General features: G+C 47.4%; 1 pseudogene; it reads left to right on the plus strand.

The window, feature by feature from the left end:
* The first annotated feature begins 961 nt into the window (after positions 1-961).
* Positions 962-4,158, plus strand: LOC123080138 (glucan endo-1,3-beta-glucosidase 14-like; annotated as a pseudogene).
* Positions 4,159-24,035: the final 19,877 nt, after the last annotated feature.

The following is a 24,035-nucleotide window of genomic DNA, read 5'->3' on the forward strand; positions in this document are numbered from 1 at the left end:
CAATTTGCCTAATCAGTACACTATAACCCTAATTAGCAAATAAATGAGAAGAAAAAAAAGAGGCAGAAATAGAAACTTACAGGACGCCGCCGAGCCCGTGGGTCAGCTCATGGCTATTGCTAGGGTTCGCCACCCATTGCTTTGCCAGCCGTACCCGCTGCTCCATGGACAGTGCGGGCTCAATGAACTCGTCGTCGTCGCTGGAGTACTCAGAGCTCGAGTAGCCATCGCCGCCCTCGATTGGAGATCTCCCCTCGATTCCTCCTGCCGCGCCGATGCCGAAGAGGGGAAGGTTTGCGCCGCCGCCATCGCCGTCGCCGCCACCGCCGCTGCCGCCACCACCGCCCGGGGGCGCCGCCGCCATCGCCGTACGCGCAGGGAGCTAGGGTTCGTCGACGAACAGAGACGGCGAGGAGGAACAAAGTGGAGCACGGGCCGGTCCGGTTCGAGCCGGACCGCACCTATTGAGCGAGCGGGCACGTGTCGATTCGCCAGCGTGGCATCTGACGCGCGGGCCCGGGCGGTCAGTTCCAGCGTCAATACGTACAAATACGAAGTTTAGCCCGATTTGCAACGGTTCGGTCCAAACATGGTACTGACACGTAAAAATTTTCAAAACTGGTACCAGTTCGCCACCACGGCCCCAATTGTGGTACTCCCTCCTTCCATCTATATAAGGCCTAATGCGTTTTTCAAGACCGCTCTTGACTATTGACAAGATTAATAGTACATGACATGCATAATGTGAAAATTATATCATTGAAAGCTCCTTTCACTTACGAATTTGACGGCGTGCTTTGTTTAAGTTGCATGTCATATATTATTGCTCTAACATTTGGTCAAAGTTAGTCTCAAAAAACGCATTAGGCCCTATATAGATGGAAGGAGGGAGTACTATCGTGTAATTAACTCCACCTTCTCAGAGCCGACACAAAAACAGCTTCGATATAAAGCGCGCGATTCGCATTCTCCTACGGTGCTGTCAGTTCACTCCCGGCCTTGGCAGACAGCTCCACCACACTCTTCCTACTCCTGCTAGCCGCTCCGATGGCGCTCCGGCACCTGTTCGCCGTTGCCGTTGCCGTCGCCGCGCTTGCATTGGACGTAGCGGCGGCCAGCGGAGGTTCCGCGGCGCTAGGGGTGAACTACGGCCAGGTGGCCGACAACCTGCCGTCGCCCCAGGCGGCGGCCGTGCTCCTCCGCGCGCTGAACGCCACCAAGGTCAAGCTGTACGACGCGGACGCGCGCGTGCTCAGCGCGTTCGCCGGCTCCGGCGTGGACTTCACCGTGGGGCTGCCCGACAACATGGTCCCGCGCCTGGCGTCCGACCCCTCGGCCGCCGCGGCCTGGGTCCGCACCAACATCCTCCCGCACCTCCCAGCGACGTCCATCACCGCGGTCATCGTCGGCAACGAGGTGCTGACGGGCTCCGACGCCACCATGCTGCGCTCCCTCCTCCCGGCGATGCAGTCGCTCCACGCGGCGCTGGCCGCGTGCAACCTCACCTCCCGCGTCGCGGTCACCACCGCGCACTCCCTCGCCGTGCTCTCCTCCTCCTTCCCGCCCTCCTCCGCCGCGTTCCGGCACGACCTCCTCCCCTACATCACGCCGCTGCTCGCCTTCCTCGCCAAGACCGGCTCGCCGTTCATCGTGAACGCGTACCCGTACTTCGCCTACAAGGCCGACCCGGGCACGGTGGACCTGGACTACGTGCTGTTCGAGCCGAGCGCGGCCGCCGTGGTGGACTCCGCCACGGGTCTGCGGTACGGCAACATGCTGCACGCGCAGTTGGACCGTGGACGCCGTGCGCGCCGCGATCTGCGCCGCCAACTACGGGCGGGCGGTGGAGATCCGGGTGTCGGAGACCGGGTGGCCGTCGCAGGGGGACGGCGACGAGGCCGGCGCCACGCCGCAGAACGCGGCCAGGTACAACGGGAACCTGATGCGGCTGGTGGCGCAGGGGAAGGGCACGCCGGCGGCGCCCGGGGAGCCGCTGCAGGTGTGTTGTTGCCGCTCTCTCTCACGCTAGACTGGAGGTAGACGCATCACTTTTTTCTGGCGACCAACGTCCCGGCGCTTAAACACCCCTTTTCTTTCTGCTGGCTGAGGTTACATCAACGATTACAAGGCCTTTTGTAGCCATACAGCGACGTAGCGCCCATGCAACTCTTCCGGCCGATACGCGCACGTACACAACAAACTCCATATGCATTTACACATGCAGCTTGATCCGTACGTTCCGGCCGCGCGGACGACGCACTGCTATACGCACGACGCGGCTGCCTCCAACGGCCCCTGCTGCATGCAGTAACAAACTGCAGACTAACTCAAACTGGCACAAGTACGAACTCGTGAACTTAGACCTACACGCACGCTTGCCACGCTTCCGTTGTGTCCCGCACGTCCCACGCGCATCCGACGCGTCCAACGAGCTCGACATCATCAATGCGTCTCACATGTCCCGCGCGCATCCGACGCGTCCGACGAGCCCGACACCACCAGTGCGTTCCGCACGTCCCGCGCGAATCCGTCGCGCCCGACGAGCCCGACCACACACGCCTACATTGCGATCTTGCCGTGCCTGACACGCCCGACGCGCGCCCATACACGCACCCGACGCGTCTGACACTGACACCGCGGCTTATTCCGACCAACAAGGTGTACGTGTTCGCCCTGTTCAACGAGGACCAGAAGCCCGGGCCGGCGTCGGAGCGGCACTACGGCCTGTTCAAGCCGGCCGGCACGCCGGCATACGGCGTCAGCGTCAAGGCGCCGACGATCAAAGGCTTGAAGGGTAGCGGCAATGGGGACGGCGGCGGCAGCAGAAACGGCATGGATAGTGGCGTCGGGATGGTGGTGGGGGAAGGGCCCGCCGGGACGGACGGGTTCGCCGTCGGCCCGGGCACCATTTCTGATGCGACGCACAAGGTACGTGATTACACGTCGTAATGCATTAACCTGTGCTAACTGAATTTGATATATAATAAAAAAGCAGAATATTATTTTGATAATGTTAGCTTTTCTGGCTAGTGTGGCTCACTCTTTCAGGATATAATGCACACTGCTGAATAATAATTACCGACAAAGAAGCTGCGCCAATCAATGCTAGATACATCCGTTTGAGCGATAAATAATATGAATCGGAGGGAGTACTATACTCTGATGCTGTGATTAGTATGTGAAGTTAGGGGAAATACACTTGTGTTCCTGGTGGTATATGCACCCTATATGGGGATTTATTTTTAATTTTTTAATAAAAAGTCAAAATAGGTAAGAACTATTTTGACAAAATACTTGACTTACTTTTGCACTAGTATAAAAATCCCGACGAAAAAAAAACAAAAGTTGACCTCACAGCAAAAAAGACAAAATTTATTTGCTATTATAGGTCACTATTCACACTATTTTAGCCAAAAATTTGTCTTTTTTGAAAAGAAGTCAAAGGGATATTTTTTTTCGTGGATTTTTTTTCTCACGAATACAATAGAAGGTCAAGTTTATTTCAAAAATATTTTCAGGAATTTTCGACTTTTTGTTGAATTACTAATTTTTTTCCCATATAGGGTGCATATGTCCCCATAGACCAAAAGTTCCCCTCCGTGAAGTTAGTCGATATACACATTTGAATATTTGATTTCAGAAATTAAGATGCCATGCAAAATTTGTTCACACATACGAAAGCAAACGGATAGATAGATCTAGTCATCCAGTGTGCAACTAATCATGCTGGGCACCAAGTAAAGTTGCATGCCGTGTGCTAGCTAGGCCAGCATACCAGAGCAGTGGAATTTATGCTAACCCTCCTTTACAATCAATGCTTTTGTTTTCCACTTTGGAATCATGTAGACATATCTCACTTTACTCCATGTTGATGCTCCTGCTTTCGTTATATGTAGGTGAGGAGGTGGCGGTGGACGGAAAGCTTGGCGGCCATGGCCGCCGCTCTCGCCATGGTGTCGTGGTCATGAGTCATGACTGTGTCGAGACGACGACGTATGTATGTAGAGAGAGACATGTTGGAGATTGCGCACAGGCTATATATTGATTCATTGAATTCTTTTCTTCTTCTTTATTTGTCCGGACAGCCAGTATGTATGATTGGTCTTCCCGTGTTGTAGTAGCTGTGTAGAAGAAGAGTTAAAAAAACACCGATATATATATACCACGTTGGTTGATGCCATTGCCCCACTGATCAGATTCATGCCTTGTTTGTTTTAACGTATGATAGATTTGCCCCATGAGATTCAGATTGAATTCGCGACACTTTATCAGAAATCACACTAAAATATCAACATGTAGCCCTTCATCTGAGAGCTGTTGAGTGTGGTGCTGTTTCCTATCAGCCTAGCTCTCCGTATCCACATGAACTGCTGTATGTATTAACTAGATCCAATGTTCTGTTGCAATCCATTCCTTTTCATGATTCCATTGCATCTGGTTAGATATTGAAATGTACTGTTATAATTCTGCCTTTGCGTTGCATCGTTTGGTATTGTATCAATCACTCCACTTTAGCTGCCAACCACTAATGCTTCATGTGGTGTTTAATCTTAAGATAAGTTTGAGAAATGAAACTTGTACTGATTAGCAGAAGAAAGGTTATGATGGTCAGGCTCAGGTCCCAGATTGTGCTCCCCTTTTGATTCTGTAAATGCCAGCCATGCTCTTTTTTTCCTTTACCGGCACAGTGATTGTGAATTAGGTCCACTACGAGCCTTCTTGTTTCTTTTTTGATGTGGACAAGTTATGATCAAGAAGCTTTGACTGTTTCATCGTTCTATGAAATTTATACTCGTTAGAATATTTTTTTGGTCTGAAGTGGCGAGCATGTTGATGCTAAAGTTATTGTGTCATTTTGGTCAGCGGTCGAAATACTCCCTCCTTCCATCTATATAGGGCCTAATGCGTTTTTCAAGACCGTCTTTGACTATTGATAAAATTTATACTACATGCCATGCATAATGTGAAAATTATATCATTGAAAGCTCCTTTCACATACGAATTTGATGATGTGCTTTGTGTAAGTTGCATGTTATATATTATTGCTCTAACATTTGGTCAAAGTTTGCCTCGAAAAACGCATTAGGCCCTATATAGATGGAAGGAGGGAGTAGTACCTATCGATCTGCCTCATGTCTCCGTTTTTCTCTGAACTGAAGAATTGCCTTGGTATTTCATCGAGTCTTCTTTCTTAAAGATCATCCAGTGGTTTTCTCGATAACTAAATATTTGGTCAATATACATCAGTTTCCTGTTTCTAAGTATTTCTAGCGGAGGATTAAATGTGGAAGATGATCCTCTCAATTTGTTCACTTGCTACTTTCACCTGATTGTCATTGGAGCTTGGAGCATTGCTCGTTAAACTGAATGGCATGATTGCATTATATTCAGTTTTTCAGTGAAATGTTATGTTGCAATTCATTCATTCTTTATGTGTCCATCACTCCATTGCATCTGGTTAGGTATTGAATTGTTCTGGTATAGTCCGCCTTTGCTGTTGCATTGTTTGGGACTATCTCTGTCATGGTCAGGTTTAGGTCCCAGATTGTGTTCCCCATGAGGCCATGACACACTCTTCACACAGTTTTAGCTCTCAGCCATGTTCCTTTTTCTCTGTAACTGGTGCAAGGCCGTGTTGAGTACGACATGTATTACATGCCATTCTTGTAGGGCAATTTGCTCAGCTTCTCACATCACTTGTAGGCTATTCATGGTTAATTATCTGTTACTTGCATCCCCCTTCTGGCATGTGTGATAATTATACCTACCGGGGACAAAAAAGATTGGAGTGTGTGTGGTAATAATTTTTACTATAGTCCAATTCCTCTCACATTCACTAGATGAGACACACCGGAGCAAATTCTTAGTCCGCACTTCTGCCATGCTAGAACATCACCTCTAAACTGAAACCACCATTGGGTTGCATGATATCACCAATTAAATTTTTAGAATTGCAAACCAAAAGGAAAATGGACATTCTAAAACTAAAAGACCATGACTTGGCTCATTATTGCCTCAACTTCTTTCGCTAATTTGACCCAAAACCTCCCTTGGCACTCCCTAAACATACTTATTTCATTTATGGCTGAAAAGGCACTCTTCTTTTTTCGAGAAAACGCAAGACTCCGCGTTTCATTTCATTGAACAAGAAGACATTGGGGGTACAACCTCCAGAAAGGAGGGACACACACACACACACACACACACACGACCGCCCTCACCAAGTGACTACAACTAGGTGAGGAGGTGCCCTCAACTACAGACACGCAAAGACATTAGGCCTCGCCCAGCAGGGCAGCGTCACTGCCATTGCCAGACACCTCCAGGGACGATTGCAGCTCCAAGACTGCCCAGGCCAACGTACATCGCACCCATGTGCCTAGAGAGTGGGCGGGTGAAGGGCAAGGCCCGACAGGAACGGGTGAAACAATCACTGGGGAAGCGTGGGCATTGGCATATGTTGCGTTCTGCTCCCTGTGCAGCAGTCTACGCCAGAGCGATGCATCACCAGCCTCCATCTGCCACATCAAACTCACCTTGCAGCCAAATCAGCGCCTTCAAGAGGGGAACGGCGCTGAGACGCCGCCGCTGCCCGGTCCGGGAGGCCGGACCTGGGATTTCTCCCGGTGCTTGAGGAGGATATCTGGTCAGGGCCATGCCAACGCCTCCAAGGAGGTGACGGCACCCTCGGGCGTCGCCGTTGACAACGCACGTCGTCGCCGCGCGGGGATTTCGCCCCGACTCATGAACAAAGACCTAAGATGCAATGGCAGACCGGACTTGGCGAAGAACGTCGAAGAAGACCAACACACATGGAGGGATGCTAGCAACGTTGTCGTCACTGGAGGAGCACCAACCGACGCAGCGCCAGCAGGCCGGCCACCATCGGGAGCGCGACGAGCAGGCGACAGCAGCCACCTACATCGCGCCGCCACCGCGCCGGCCCGCAGCATCCGCCGCCAGGAACCGCCGGGGCACAGCAAGCAGCAGCCTCACCCACCCAGCAGCTACCACCGGCGGCGGCTGGCAGGGGTGGAAGGAGGGGGCGGGTGGGTTGGGGCAGAAAGAGAATCGCAGGCCAGTGCCCGCTCGTGCGACCCAGATCTGGGCGCCCTCATCTCTGCTGCTCGCAACGGCAGCTGACCGCCGCCTCAGCAGCGCCACCGCACGCGCGTTCGATACCATCTTGACCTCCCCAAAGCACAGACGACCGCCTGCCTCGCCACCACGTGCTCCCGCTGCTCCATCGCACCAACGAGCAGCGCGCGAGCCCACGAACACGGGCCCGCCGCCGCCGTCCACCGGTTAGGGCTTCGCCCGCCGGCATCCCCCGGCGACATCGAGGGGAGGAAGGGGAGGAGGGGGGCTTGGGGCGGCGGCTAGGGTTTCGCCACCCGAGTCGCCCCCTGGGAGCGATGCGGGGGCTGGGAGCGGAGGAGGGTCAATACATGTATCTAGTATCTTCTCTATAACATCTGTTAGTGAAGTAGCATAATCTGCGTGGTTGCGAAGGTTGATCTGGTCAATCAAGGACCGCAGCTGCATAACAATAGAGCAACATAAATAAATAAAAACAGAAAGGAGAAACATAAATTGCAAATGTCCATTCATTTATCAATATCTGCAACCATAGGTGTATTTTGTTCCATTGCATCTATTCTCTTGGCCACCTTGTGCATAAAATTAAGGTACTCCCTCCGTTCCCTTATAGAAGGGCACAAACTCAAATTGCAGGTACCAGTAAAATTTAATGACTGCTTTGCAAGTCCACTTCTTTTCGTTAACTGGGATCATTAATACGCCCACATGCATGCAAGGCATGAATCAGAAGGAAGTAGCACAATGTCATTATGACTACATGCATGCAAGTATGAAAACAGTTGGTAGTACAAGAAAGCATCATTAATTTTTGCCTTGATTATAGTTAGTGGCCTTGTATAGATGCAAATTGTGTTTTTCATAGTGGCCTTGTATAAGGGAATGGAGGAGTACTACTTTGATGTAGGGCCAAGATGGGCTTGTATCCTTTGTATAGCGACCATCATACTTTTTTTGAAGCTAGAAAGTGTGCACTGTTTCTGTATATCTGTATGCTTCGTTGCCCTATAAAGTGGCCTCAATACATTCAATACCCACTCTAATGTGGTCCACTAGACATTTGTAGACAAACATTCTTTAGCAAACACGTAGCCCGGCTCATACCTCCATCGACACTTCCAATCGTTAGAAACCGTCCATTCTCTAAATTTACCTTTCGACAGATGGTAACTCTCAAGGAACATGAACACAATTCTAAAACGAGTGGCATTTAAAACTGTGTTCATGTTCATGTCTCTAAATGCACCCATTTTAGAACCGTGTTCATGTTCCTTGAGAGTTACCGTATGAAAAAAGATAAATTTAGATAATGAATGGTTTCTAAGGATTAGAAGAAGTGTCAATGGAGGTATGAGCCTCACTACATGTTTGTTGAAGAGTGTTTGTCTAGTAATGTCCGGTGGACATCATTAGAGTGAGTATTGGGCGCGTTGAGGCCACTTTATAAGGTGGTGAAGCTGATACAAAGAAACAACACACTCTTTCTGGCTTCAAAAAAAGTATGATGGTCACTATACAAAGGATGGAAGCCCATCTTGGCCCTATATCAAAGTTGCATCTTAGTTTTATGCACAAGGTGGCCAAGATGATAGATGCAATTGAACAAGATACATTTATGGTTGTAGGTATCGACAAATGAATGGATTGTTGCAATTTATGTTTTTATTTTGTTTTTAATTCATGTTGCTTTATAGTTATGTAGCTGCCGTCCTTGATTCATTTACACATTACCAGATCAATGCTACTTCACCAATAGATGTCATAGAAAGGATATTAGATAGATAAACAGAGTGCTCTTTCAGCAATTAATGACATAAGTATGTTTAGGGAATGCTAAGGGAGGTTTGGGATTTGATTAGCAAAACAAGTTACGGCGAGAATGGAGCCAAGTAAGTCATGGTCTTTTAGTTTCAGACATGTCCATTTCCTTTCAGTTTGCAATTTTAAAAATTTAAATGGTGATATCTTGCAGACCAATAGTGATTTCAGTTTGGAGGGGGATTTCCTGCACTACAGAACTGTGCAATGAGGCTTACAATGTGTCTCATCTAGTGGATGTGAGAGGAATTGGAGCTCCTTTGCTTTGGTGCACACAAAGCAAAAAACCGTCTTTTATATGACAAACTACACAAGCTAGTGTGTGTCCTATACAACCTAAAGTTATAAACCAACACATTGTACTTTCTACCTTGTATTGTCCTTGCATGCATAAAAACTAGGAGAAATAAAATACTTCACTTACTATTCAAACCTTGAAGATACGTGCCGAAGAAGATCAAGACCAATACATAGATAAGGAAAAATGAATACAAGAATGTTTGATGAAACAAATCCAATAATGGAGTGGTCGAATGAGGATGAAGAGGGTCCAACCCTGGATGGACCCGATGCTGCTTGTGCTATGTTTGAGAAAATAAGGCGCCTCAATTCAAGCAGGAAAGATTCTTATGTTGTTACAAAGCGTAATAACAAGAAAAGAAAGATGAATGATGATGAATAGAATGACTATGTAGACACTGAGAGTGAGGATGATGACGAAGAGAATGAATATGTTGATAATGAGGGTGAGAATAATGAAGGGGTGAGTGAGAATGATGAAGATGATCCATCAATGCATGATCAGCAAGAGACACAAATGCCAATAAAAAAGGAGACACAAACTCAAGTGGAAAAGTAGACACCAACAAGCGACGGCAATTTGGAGACCCGTAAATCTCGACGGCTAGCCAAGAAGACCAAGGACGTCAACAGTCTCTACTAAGTTGTTTCCCTAAAAAATATAATTAACGAAATCTGCTGGTAAGTCTCTTTTTTTTGGTGTTTATGATTCATGATGATTACTTAGAAAATTCTAGTTACTTGGACATGCTGATTTGTAGGTTGATTAAAGCTTGTTGTATATGTTCTAAGCGGGTGATCTTTAACTAGCTTGTTGTACATTACATTCTTGTTTAACTAGTCGAATGCTCTGCTGCTATAATATAGATCATTCAGGCCTGATTTGGCTAAGTAAAAAAGGCAGTGGCTTAATTTCTAATCTCATATCACAAGTGCATATACATTGTTGGGCTAACATAAATAAGATAGGACCTCTTTTTTCTCCCCTCCTGTTGGTAAAATAGCATGGAGAAATCATGAAACCTTGCTCTCTATTCACCTTTTATATGCTTTTTCAAGCTCAAACTTTCGTGATGAACCTTGCTCTCTATTCACCTTTTATATCTCTAGTAATCTAACACAATGCAAACTTTTTCTCAAACAATCTGATCTAACTCAAGCCCTTTCAAAAAATTTGTTTTAATTTTGCTTATTTCCTTTGTTTATGAATGTTCACTTTGATATTAATATGTCCACAGTTTTAGTTTTGAAATAGATAAGAAATCTTGTAGTCAGTATTCTAAGCATTCTGGTATAGATATTGTTTTAAAACGAGGTGAGTTGGGAAACTCTAGTTTGTGTTTATGCTCACTGTACGATCAGTATTGTTATTCTAATTGCTACCTATCACCTGTCATATTTGTCTCTTAAGTTATACCTAGCTGCTGCGATGCTAGTTGGAGCTTGTCATATTTGTCTTTTAAGTGATACTTAGCTGCTGTGATGTTAGTTGGAGCTTGGAGCTTGATGCTAGTTGGGTCCTGGAGGCTTGGAGCTTTTTCAATGGAACAAGACCTCTCTCTGTCCATGCTTTAATGCTTTGATGGTTTTTTTTTGGAGCTGTTGTTTCAATGTCATGCTTTGATGGTTGTCTTTAGGAGCTGCTTTTTCAATGTTATGCTTATGGTTGTTTTTCTGGAGCTGTTGTTTCTGTGTAATCCTTTAAAGTCTATCGGTTGTACTGGAGTATTTAAGCTTTGAACTATGCTGTGATGATTGGAACTGATGTTGGACTAATAGGGTTATTTTGGAGGCCATCATTAAGGTTGTACTGTCAAGTTCAGAAATTCTGTGTGACCGTTATGTTGGACCGATGCAGTTTTTTTTAATCCCTAGAGCTATTTGCTAAAGATTATATGATTACTCCTGAGGGTTGCTGGGCTGCTATACTTATGCTCTATTTGATTTCAAATTTCGGCCAAATGTCGTTCAGCAATTCAAGTTTTGTTTTAGCAATTTCATCTGAGATTTTGCCAAAATATTTGAAATGACCGAAATTCATCCACCTCGGCCAAGGGCGAAAAAAGACGCAATCTGAAAAATCAAAACTCTGGTCCAACCTCCTTGATGGAGAACGGCGTGGCTCCTACTCTCAAGACCTTCTCTCTACGAGCCCACGACTGACAGTAGGAGAGCTGCTGTGATTCCATTGGAGTAGAAGAGGCCGATGCCCAAGTACGTACAGAGGTGGTGAAAGACCAAAGAAAAAAGATTAACAAAAAAGAACAACAGGATTGGAGCTTTGCACACAACCCACACTACGGCCTAAGCAAGCTAAAATGGTTCAGCCAGGGTCAAATGCTACTGGACAACCTGCAAGTTTCCATGTTGCCGCTTCATCTCTAATCCGCTGAATCACGTTTGCCACCGGGAGCTCCTTTTGCTGGAATGTTCTCTTGTCGTGCTCAAGCCAAAATTTAGTTAAAGCTGCGATCGCCTTTAATCCTTGACTTGACTTATTCGCCGTTCATTCACAAAGAAGATCAAACCAGTCCAGAACGGAGCCTTCCTGATTCCAACTGTTGGAGAAAAGGTCGGGAGGTGGGAAGTTTAGTTCCACCCCGAAAGTGGAAGAGGAGTTGAATCTTCTTATAAGGGATGTTCTTTCACATGCTATTGGAGCTTGAGAAGAGAAGAGGCCCTCGCACGCTCCTCCTCCGCCGCCCGCCTCGCCATGGGTTGTGGGATTGAGCCGAGCCGAGCTCACACCTACGCGCTTTGCTCACTTCCGATCGTCTACTTCCTCTACGTCCGCGTCGTCTTCATCATCACCATGTCCACCGATGCCGAACGTGCCGCCGCCGAGAAAGCTGAAGCCGACAAGAAGGCCGCCGAGGACGCAGTTGTTGTCACCAAAGCCGCGGCCTCTGCATGGCCTACTGGAGGGTATAACTCGTTTATCCCGCTCCTACTGTTTTCTATTTTAGCCATGCTAGCGTTATACGTAGACCTTTCTGCAATTAGCGTAGTATGTGCTAGCTTCACTGAATATCAGTATGCGTTTATTTGTGTCAATGCCATGCTAGTGATTTACTCGTGGATTAATTTAATCGAGAAATTGCCTATTTACTCAACAATCCAAAAACCTATTATGTATAGGAATTTTTTGGCAAGTGGCTTTGCCGCTGCACTGAAACCGGATAAGTTTACGGGTACGTATTTTAAGCGTTGGCAGACTAAGACCACTTTATGGCTCACGGCTATGAACGTGTTCTAGGTCACCGGTGTCTTCATGGGAACGATTGCTCCTGAACAGGAGAAGGCGTTTAAGGAGACCACCGTTGTGTTTCTCGGAGCAGTTCTTAGCGTGGTCGGAGATAAACTGGTCGACCCATATTTACATGTGCATGTCGCCAAGGACTTGTGGGAGGCGCTCGAATCTAAATTCGGGGCCGCCGATGCAGGGAGCGAGATGTATATTATAGAGCAGTTCCATGATTAGAAGATGTTTGAAAACCATCCTGTATTGGAGCAGGCTCATGAGATAATATGCATTGTTAAGGAGCTTGAGCTTCTTAAGTGCGAGTTACCGGACAAGTTTGTCGCGGGCTGCATAATCGCTAAGCTCCCTAATTCCTGGAGGAACTTTTCCACCACTCTGAAACATCAGAGGCATGAATTCTCTGTGGATGATGTCATTGGCCATCTAAGTGTTGAGCAGAATTCAAGGGCAAAGGACTCACACGAAAAAGGGGTCGAAGAAACTTCTGTTGCCAACATGGTTAACCAGAGGAACCATAACTCCCACAAGCCCAAGGGAAAGAACGGTGTCCAACACAATACCAACTTTAAGAAGAAGGGTAAGAAGACCTTCAAGAAGAACAAGAAGGATGAGGGCTGCTTTACTTGTGGTTCGGTTGAACACTGGGCCAACAAGTGCCCTAACAAGTACAAGAAGCCAAGACAGGACTCCAAGTCTGTCAACATGATTGTGGGCAACAATGAGAATGGTGCACCTGGGTACGGTAATTTATTTATTGTTTTTTTAGTGTTTTAGTCCACCGATTGGTGGGTGGACACATGTGCAGGTGTTCATGTGTGTGCTGACATTCATTGTTTTCTTCTTACCAGGTCACATGCCACTGGTCCGTATTGATGGGGAATGGCGCGAGTGCTTCTGTTCATGGTGTTGGCACGGTCGATCTGAAGTTTACTTCGGGAAGGATCATGCAGCTGAAAAACGTGCAGCATGTCCCCGTCATCAAGAAAAACTTCGTTAGTGGCTCCCTTCTATGTAGAGAAGGGTTTAAGTTGGTTTTCGAGTCTAATAAACTAGTTGTTATGAAACATGGACTCTTTGTTGGAAAAGGTTATGAAAGCGGAGGGATGTTCCGTCTTTCCCTCGCAGATTTTTGTAATAAAGTCGTGAGCCATATTCATTTGAATGTTAATGAATCTGAAGTTTGGCATTCACGTCTTTGTCACATTAGTTTCGGTGTTATGACGCGGCTAGCCAAGTTGGATTTAATCCCGAGTTTCACCTTAGCCAAAGGTTCTAAGTGCCTTTCATGTGTGTAAGATAAGCAACCTCGCAAGCCTCACAAGGCCGCGGAGAAGAGATACTTGGCACCATTAGAACTCATACATTCTGATCTTTGTGAGATGAATGGTGTGTTGACTAAAGGTGGAAAGAAATACTTCATGACATTGATAGATGATTCCACTAGATATTGCTATGTGTATCTGTTAAATACTAAAGATGAGGCTCTACACTACTTTAAAATCTATAAGGCAGAAGTTGAGAATCAACTTGAAAAGAAAATTAAACGAGTCCGATCAGATCGTGATGTAGAGTACTTCTCGAGTGAGTTTGATTCTTTTTGTGTGAAACACGGCATTATTCATGAGAGGACGCCTCCCTATTCACCTCAGTCAAATGGGGTTGCCGAGCGGAAAAACCGTACTCTAACTGATTTGGTTAACACCATGTTAGATACATCGGGTTTATCCAAGGCATGATGGGGGAGGCTATATTGACGGCATGTCATGTCCTGAATAAAGTTCCGACAAAGGATAATGAGATCACTCCCTATAAAAAATGGGCGAAGAGAAGGACAACCCTTTTGTACTTGCGTACTTGGGGCTGTTTGGCGAAAGTCAATGTGTCGATCCCCAAAAAGCGTAAGCTTGGACCCAAGACTGTGGACTGGGTTAATTTGGGCTACACTAAGAACAGCGTTGGCTATAGATTTCTAGTAGTGAAATCTGAGGTACCTGACCAGAAGGTCGGTACAATTATGGAGTCTAAGGATGCTACATTCTTGCAGGATATTTTTCCTATGAGAGATATGCAAAGCACTTCTAGACAAGAATCTGAGGAGACTCCTGAACCTGCCATCCCTATGGAATATTATGAACAAACACATGATGAAAATCCTGAGGAGGATGATGAGGAAACCCTTGGTAGGAGCAAGAGACAAATGACTGCAAAGACCTTTGGTGATGATTTCTTCGTGTACCTCGTGGATGATACTCTCACTTCTATTTCAGAAGCATATGCCTCTCCAGAAGCTGATTACTGGAAGGATGCGGTCTGTAGCGAGATGGACTCCATCATGGCTAACGGGACATGTGTAACGCCCCGAGACCGATGCTCGAGAAGACTTCCATATGTTCCGGGTTTTGTTGTGTGTTTTGTTTCGTTTGTTGCATTCATCTTTGCATCGTGTGCATTGCATCATGTCATCATGTCATCATGTCATTTCTTTTTCTTAAGTCAACTAAATACCGTATGGATCTTCGATCCATTTAAACCGAGGGAATTCACGTGGTGATTCTCTTTATAACATATCCTCCCGATATTAGGGAGCTATATTAAATATTCCAATAATTTGGATTCACCCATAAACACACTTGCAAAATATCCCAATGCCGTTGTTATCTTAATTCTTGGTCTCCAACATTGCCATATATTCTTTCATCATATTCCGGAGCTCCACCAAAAACCCGAACATTTTTGGCCTCACCGAACCTAGTCCCAATTCAAAACCATTTGAATTATATTCAAATGAATTTGAATTTAATTCCTGCAATCTTGCCACTTCTATTTTTCTGTGATCATGTTATTTTTTATGAGTCTAGGAAAATTGTCCTCCTGCTCAAACTCTTTTTCCCTAACCCCCCTTCTTTTTCCTCTCTCTCTATTTTTCTTTTCAATTAAAGAAGAAAGAGAGGAGAGGAAGAGCCCAGTCCAGCAAGCCCAGCTGACCCCGCCTCTCTACTGGGCCGGCCCCAAGCCCACCTACCGCTGCTAACCCTAGTGCGCCCGATCCCCACTCCCTTTCCCTCGTCCTCCCACCAGCGCTGCCAGAAGCCCACGCCTCGCACCCCTGGCATTAGCCCGATACCATCTCTCCTCGACCTCTCCCCTCTGCCCGATCCCCTCGACCCCCCTCTTGTTCCTTCTTGCAGCGCCACTGTCTTCCATGGCCTCAGGCAGCCGAGCTCGAAGCTCTCCGCCCCTGCCGCCCACTCTCCGGTCCGTCGCCGCCCTGTGCGCACGATCACGTCGGCATCCCCGTCCTCAGCTCCTCCTCCACCTCTCCTTGGCGCGCGAGCCCCGAGCCACGCCGTCCCTGGAGCCGCACGCCCATCGCCCCTCTCCCCTCGCGCCAGCGAGCAGCGCCGCGTCTCCGGCCGCTCTCCTACAGCTCCTCTTCCACCTGTGCCTGCAGCCGTCGTACTTCTCCGTCGCGCCGGGTCCCGGACCTCCGTTGCGAGCCTCGTCGCCCCTGCGTCACCGATCCCCTGCCTCCGCGCCCGAGTCAGCTCGACCCTGCATCCTCTGCTCGTGAGCCTCGCTTCTTCACCTCCGTCCTCAACCACGCCGGCCACCAGAGCTGTTGTCGGCTGCCGCCCCATTGTAGCTCCATGCTGCCTGCTCTGCTTCCCCTCCTCGTGCCTAGCCGGAGCAGTTTTGCCGCTGGCCGAAGTCTCGCAGGAGCAGGAGCCCGTGTCGTCTCTGCCGTCCAGCGTCGCCTCCCGATTTCCTCTCCTGCACCTCGTGCCCGCCAAGTTCCAGGAAACCCAAGTATAACTCGTTTCGACTACAGCACGAAGATGTGAACAACTACGCGGAGTCACGAAGAACAACTACATGTTTGACCATGGATATCGGATTGCAAAACGCCAAGTACCCCTTCAGTTCGGCAAGACCGGCAAGTTCGTCTCCACTGAACATTCACACGACCGCAACCGGGACCTTGTTTTGCTATGTTTTGGACACGCCGAGTCCTCGAAGGCACCGATGTCTAGTATGTCTCAAGACCCGGTTCGACAAGTACCACGACGTCCGGAGCCCTCGGATCCATCAAGTCCGACTACCTTCGTGTGTACCACTACCGTCGCCCCGAAGACGGTGTAGTCATCAAGTACCTCTCCGAACGAACGTGAACGACTATCGTCGCAAGAACGGGACCAGAAAGTCCGAAGACCCCAAGTACCACGACAACGATGACATGAACGTCTACGGAAACTCGTGCAACGATATACATGTACCACTACCATCGCCGAGATCACGAGAACCTCTACCGTCGATCCTAGAGCGTGCGAGAACGACTACTTCCACTACCGCCGTTGCGAGAACGTCTACTTCCTCTACTTGGCACCGAACGAGAACCGTTCCATTCCGAAAAGGCATGCTTCGAAGGTATAACCTCGAGACGACGTTCGTGAACGAATGCTTGCGATGTTTGAGATGCTCGTGTTTGAACCGTGTCCAAATTGTCACTCATTTCCTTGTCGCCAACTCATGGGACACCCGGTATCCGGGAGCGCCCCACCATCTTTTGCACGCATCCGCACACTTCTCCTTTGCATCGGTATCTCAATCGAGTTACCGAAACCGGAACGCTGTTGTGGCACCGTTTTCGTTATCGTTGCCGTGGCACCCCTTTCCTTTCCACCACGGTGACAAATGCTTCATAATGCTCTTGTCAACTTTTAATAAAAATTGCATAAACTTGTCCATGTCATCCGCATCATAATAACAACAATTAAAATGTTTAAATTGTTGTTTGCTTTTAAATTACTAAAGCATATGGGGATTTACCGGATTTGTTGTTTGTTATATCCGGCCCCATTTAAATTGCTTAGTTAGATAGTTTCTTTTATGCTTCACCCGTGCCATGCTAGCCAACATTTAATATTGTTGGGTACGTAAACAAGAGCGAACTAAATAATTATTGTGGTGTCCGTCAATATGCAACTCGTTGCATATTGAGCTCCACTTAATTTGTAGTTTTGTTTGTGCACTTTGCCATGCCTTGCTTCATTAAACCGGACATGCATCATACTTGATTGTGCATCATGCCATGCTTATGTGATGTTTGTTTACTATATTGTTTGCTTCTTTCCGGTGTTGCTTCTTCGGGCTAGTTCTGATAACGTCACGTTTGTGAGGATTCGTTCAACTTCGTTCGTTTGTCTTCTTCATGGACTCGTTCTTCTTCCTTGCGGGATCTCAGGCAAGATGACCATACCCTCGAAATTACTTCTATCTTTGCTTGCTAGTTGCTCGCTCTTTTGCTATGCCTATGCTGCGATACCTACCACTTGCTTATCATGTCTCCCATATTGCTATGCCAAGCCTCTAACCCACCTCGTCCTAGCAAACCGTTGTTTGGCTATGTTACCGCTTTGCTCAACCCCTCTTATAGCATTGTTAGTTGCAGGTGAAGATTGGAGTTTGTTCCATGTGGAACATGGATATTTTGTTGGGATATCACAATATCTCTTATTTATATTAATGCATCTATATATTTGGTAAAGGGTGGAAGGCTCGGCCTTATGCCTGGTGTTTTGTTCCACTCTTGCCGCCCTAGTTTCCGTCATATCGGTGTTATGTTCCCGGTTTTGCGTTCCTTACACGGTTGGGTCATAATGGGAACCCCTTGACAGTTCACCTTGAATAAAACCCCTCCAGCAAGGCCAACATTGGTTTTACCATTCGCCACCTAGCCTTTTTTCCTTGGGAGTCGCGCATCCCGAGGGTCATCTTTATCTTAACCCCCCCCAGGCCAGTGCTTGTTTAATTGTTGGTCCAAACTGAGCGATGTCCGGAGCTACCAGGGGCAACTCTGGGCTGGCCCACCCGACGTCTGGCTCATCCGGTGTGCCCTGAGAACGAGATATGTGCAGCTCCTATCGGGATTTGTCGGCACATCTGGATGGTTTTGCTGGTCTTGTTTTACCATTGTCGAAATGTCTTGTAACCAGGATGCCGAGTCTGATCGGATTGTCTTGGGAGAAGGAATATCCTTCATTGACTGTGAGAGCTTGTGATGGGCTAAATTGGGACACCCCTGCAGGGATTTGAACTTTCGAAAGTCGTGCCCGCGGTTATGGGCAGATGGGAATTTGTTAATGTCCGGTTGTAGAGAACTTAAACTTAACTTAATTAAAATGCATCAACCGCGTGTGTAGCCGTGATGGTATCTTTCCGGCGGAGTTCAGGAAGTGAACACGGTGTCGGTGTTATGCTTGACGTAGGTTGTTCTAGGATCACTTCTTGATCATAGTTTCTTGACCGTGCTTTGCCTTCTCTTCTCGCTCTCATTTGCGTATGTTAGCCACCATATATGCTAGACGCTTGTTGCAGCTCCACCTCATACCTTTTGCCCTTCCTATAAGCTTAAATAGTCTTGATCGCGAGGGTGTGAGATTGCTGAGTTCCGGTGGCTCACAGATACTTCCAAAACCAGCTTGCAGGTGCCGATGATGCCGTGCAGGTGACGCAACCGAGCTCAAGGAGGAGCTCAATGAAGATCGTGTTCTTTATGTTGTTCCGTTTCCAGTTGGTCAGTAGTGGTGCCCAGTTGGGACGATTGGGGATCTGTGTAGCATTTGGGGTAGTCTTCTTTTATTTTGGTTCCATAGTTGGACCTTGTGTGTATCTGGATGTTGTAATGCTTTATTCATGTATTGTGCGAAGTGGCGATTGTAAGCCAACTATGTATCTCTTTCCCTTATGTATTACATGGGTTGTGTGAAGATTACCTCACTTGCGACATTGTTTACAATGCGGTTATGCCTCTAAGTCGTGCTTCGACACGTGGGAGATATAGCCGCATCGTGGGCGTTACAACATGGGAGATCACTGGCCGTCCCTATGGTTGCAAACCATTAGGATGTAAGTGGGTGCTCAAGAAGAAGCTTAGGCCCGATGGTATGATTGAAAAGTACAAGGCTAGGCTTGTGGCCAAGGGCTATGACCAGAAAGAAGAGGAAGATTTCTTCGATACTTATTCACCCGTAGCTAGACTAACCACCATTCGAGTATTACTATCGTTGGCGGCCTCGCATGGTCTTCTCGTCCATCAAATGGATGTTAAGACGGCTTTTCTGAATGGAGAGCTAAACGAGGAAATCTACATGCAACAGCTAGATGGCTTTGTGATAGATGGTCAGAAAAGAAAGGTGTGTAGGTTGCTGAAATCTTTATATGGCCTAAAGCAAGCACCTAAGCAATGACATGATAAGTTTAATACAACTCTAACATCTGTTGGTTTCGTTGTTAATGAGGCTGACAAATGTGTATATATATACTATCGCCATGGTGGGGGCGAAGGAGTTATATTGTGCTTGTATGTTGATGACATACTGATATTCAGAACCAACCTCAAAGTCATTGAGGAGGTCAAGTCGTTTCTGTCTCAGAACTTTGAGATGAAAGACCTTGGTGTGGCTGATGTTATCTTAAACATCAAGCTACTGAGAGATAATGAGGGTGGGATTACACTTCTGCAATCCCACTATGTTGAGAAGGTATTGAGTCGTTTTGGATATTCGGATTGCACACCATCTCAAACACCATATGATCCTAGCGTGTTGATTCGAAAGTCTAAAGGCACGGCTATAGATCAGTTGAGATACTCTCAAATCGTTGGTTCACTGATGTACCTAGCGAGTGCAACGAAGCCTGACGTCGCATTTGCTGTGAGCAAATTGAGCCGGTTTGTTTCCAAACTGGGTGATGTACATTGGCATGATGTTGAACGAGTTATGTGCTATTTGAAAGGTACTATGAACTATGGACTTCACTATACCGGAGACCCGTCGGTACTTGAAGGGTATAGTGATGCAAATTGGATCTCTGATGCTGATGAGATGAAGGCCACAACTGGGGATATGTTTACTCTTGGAGGTGGCGCTGTTTCCTGGAAGTCTTGCAAGTAAACGGTCTTAACGAGATCGACAATGGAAGCAGAATTAACGGCATTAAACACATTTGGTGTTGAAGCGGGATGGCTTCGAGATCTTTTGATGGACTTGCCATTGGTTCATAAACCGATTCCGGCTATCCTTATGAACTATGACAATCAGACTGTCATCACCAAGGTGAAGTGTTCAGAGGACAACATGAAGTCCACCAAACACATAAGAATGAGATTAAAAGCTGTCAGAAAATTAAGAAAATCCGGAGTGATAGCATTGGACTATGTCCATACGGCTAAGAATCTGGCAGATCCCTTTACGAAAGGGCTATCACGTGCCGTGATAGATAATGCATCGGGGGAGATGGGTATGAGACCCACATGAGTTGCCATGGTGGTAACACGACCTATGCGATCGGAGATCCCGTGAAGTAGGACCTGGGAAAACAAGCCAGTGGTGAACTGAGGAGAGTAACTATACTAACCCACTCCGTTGAAGATGCAATACTCTTAAGACTGTATGATAGGATGACTATTGTCTTAATGAGTTCCAAAGCTTATGTAAGCAAGATGCTTTCCTACAGAGCGATCTTTGGAGAAACACACCTATGTGAGCCCGACTGCTGGTCACAGTCTATGAGATTGGGGTGATCTCTAGTAAGCTCATGAATAGGCCAGGAGTGTGACTTATATGCTCCACCCGAGGGGTCAGTCTTCGGCAGCCCAGTACTAGTAAGACATGTGGTGAAGATTCTTTACGCCAAACTGACAATTCAAGGCATAGTCCATTGTTCAGTTGTGAAGGAGTGTAGCTACTTGCTCTAGGTGAAGCTCAACCTTAACAGGTCTTCACTGAAACACTGGTATATTGAAACAACAATTGGAATAGAGGACACAATGGGCCCTTGAGATGTGGTGAGGGATTGCTGAAATTTGAGATGGGCTTTAGGCCCATATAGCAATTTCTGAAAATCTCTAAGGGCCCATGTGGGTTTATTGGCACTAGGTGGAGGTGGGAAGTTTAGTCCCACCCGGAAGTGAAAGAGGAGTTGGACCTCCTTATAAGGGATGTTCTTTCACATGCTATTGGAGCTTGAGAAAAGAAGAGGCCCTCGCGCGCTCCTCCTCCGCCGCCCGCCGCGGATTGTGGGATTGAGCCGAGCCGAGCTCACACGTACGCGCTTATTTTTGCCAGTCACTAACAGAGAGTTTCTGACAGCTGGGCCACGATCTGAGACGTCGGATCGTGGGCTGTCACGGACTCGAACGTGGGTCGAGCCCACGTCTCTCTACACGGCTGCGCCTATATAAGTGTGTGGTGTCTCCAAACCCTAGCCACCACAAACAGATCGCATCTGCTCCACGCGCACGCCCACCGTCGTTCCCTTGCTGCTGCTGCCGCCGGTGACTCCATCCCGTCCGCCGCGTACACGGTCGACGGGAGAGCAGGTCTCCGAAACCACGCCCTTCTGGTTCCTGTATGGGGTGAGGGGCGAATAGGTTTTTGGGCATCGATTACGCGACTGCTCGCTTCCGATCGTCTACTTCCTCTACGTCCGCATCGCCTTCATCATCACCATGTCCACCGACGCCGAACGTGCCGCCGCCGAGAAAGTTGAAGCAGACAAGAAGGCCGCCGAGGACGCAGCTGCTGCCACCAAAGCCGCGGCCTCTGCATGGCCTACTGGAGAGTATAACTCGTTTATCCCGCTCCTACTGTTTTCTGTTTTATCCATGCTAGCGTTATACGTAGACCTTTCTGCAATTAGCATAGTATGTGCTAGTTTTACTGAATATCAGTATGCATTTATTTGTGTCAATGCCATGCTAGTGATTTACTTGTGGATTAATTTAATCGAGAAATTGCCTATTTACGCAACACAAAGTAGGTGCCTTGCCATCTCGAGGCAGCCCATGCAAAGAGGGCCAAAATAATTGTTCTCCCAACCTCTAAGCATCAGGAGATCCGCTGTTAGGATCCTGCCTTGCAGCGCTGTCCAGAGGAAGATCTTGTGTTCGGCTGGTGCCTACCCCTTCCAAATGCAGCTATAAAACTTGGATCTAACCATCCCCTCAAACTGGAAGAAGCAGGGCTAGCAAGTGCCATCATCTGTGAGCTTCCATGTAATTGTATCATGCACCAGGGGCTGAATGGAGATGGACTGAAGCATACCTGCCAATGTGATCAATTCGTCAGTCAAGTCATCCACCTAGGAATTAGCCAGGTCTTGAACCCAATTGTCGTGCATAGGACCTAGTCGTGCAGCAGGGCGTCAGCAACCGATCTACCCTTGCGGGCAAACGAGACAAAGTTTCGGGGCGACGTCCCTAGGTGCCAAACCATGCAACCAAGAGTCCTTCGAAAAATCGCAGTCTGGCCGTTCCCAATCGAGACCTTGGTTGCTGCAGCAAAAACTGCAAAGTCATGATCATCGCAGGGGCTTTGCGACCCTAGGTTGGAGATTGGAGAGGTAGTCCAACGCACCCATAACCAGCGAAGTCTCAGGGCCCTTGCAAATTTATCTATATCCTGGAAGCCAAGTCCTCCCAGGTGCTTCGGGCGGCAGACAACCTCCCATCTTACCCTACAGTTTCCCCCATGGCACTCGTCTCGGCACACCAAAACCATGATCTTGTTCTCTGATCAAACCATCGTAGGAGCCACTTGCGTGGTCTGTGAGTAGTTAGCATGTACTCCCTCCGTTCGAAATTACTTGTTTCGGAAATGGATGTATCTAGAACTAAAATACATCTAGATACATCCATTTTTGCGACAACTAATTCCGAACGAAGGGAGTAGACCAGTAACGATCTGAGTACTGATTTTGCAGGCATGAGTCTGTCACCATTGGACATCAGTTTGCCCTTCCAGCCTGCCATTCTATTGTCGAATTTGGTCATGATGCTGATGTAGTCATGTTTCTGCAGATTTTTATGGATAGTGGCACCTGCAAAGCCCGCATGATTCGCTCTAAGTCCAAACCAGCACAACGAATCGGCAAGGTCAGACTCTTGGCGAAGTTTGTACATAGGCCGGTCACCTTGTGAAATACCTCCAGAATATACCTAGACATCATCATGTCGTCCTCCGACTGACTATAGGTGACATTGCTACGATCATGGTATGTTCTGTCGAGAGGATCTTGTGAACATCCTCAGATGAGGAGCTGTTGTAGCTTTTGAACTGACTTTTTTACTATAGTTGACTGGAGGCGTTGAACTTGTGTAAACTTTGCACAGCTTGTATGTACTTCTGGTGGTGAACTTTTGTTGTTGTACAACACGACAACTCGGATTTATAATATAAAGCAGGGGGAAACCCTTTATTATTGAAATAGTACTAGAAGTTGTCGCGCGCTTTGCCACGCTGTTCTTCAATTATAGGGACTACTTTTTCGTGGATGTAAATTGAGATCAAAATAACTATTTTGACCTTTCAAACAAAGGTTAGATGATTTGACCTTCTTTTAGAAGAAAATCCCCATATGACCATTTTTGGTGATGCCAACACCCATGACGTTTGGGTTGCATGGAAAACGGCACGGTCCAATGACGTTTTGACCCGAAAGTTTCTGTTGTGTGACTTGGCGTCTCTGCTAGAGGATTAAACGCAACGAACCATGGGGT

The sequence above is a fragment of the Triticum aestivum genome, chromosome 1A (genome assembly GCF_018294505.1).
Source record: "Triticum aestivum cultivar Chinese Spring chromosome 1A, IWGSC CS RefSeq v2.1, whole genome shotgun sequence".
Classification (NCBI taxonomy): domain Eukaryota; kingdom Viridiplantae; phylum Streptophyta; class Magnoliopsida; order Poales; family Poaceae; genus Triticum; species Triticum aestivum.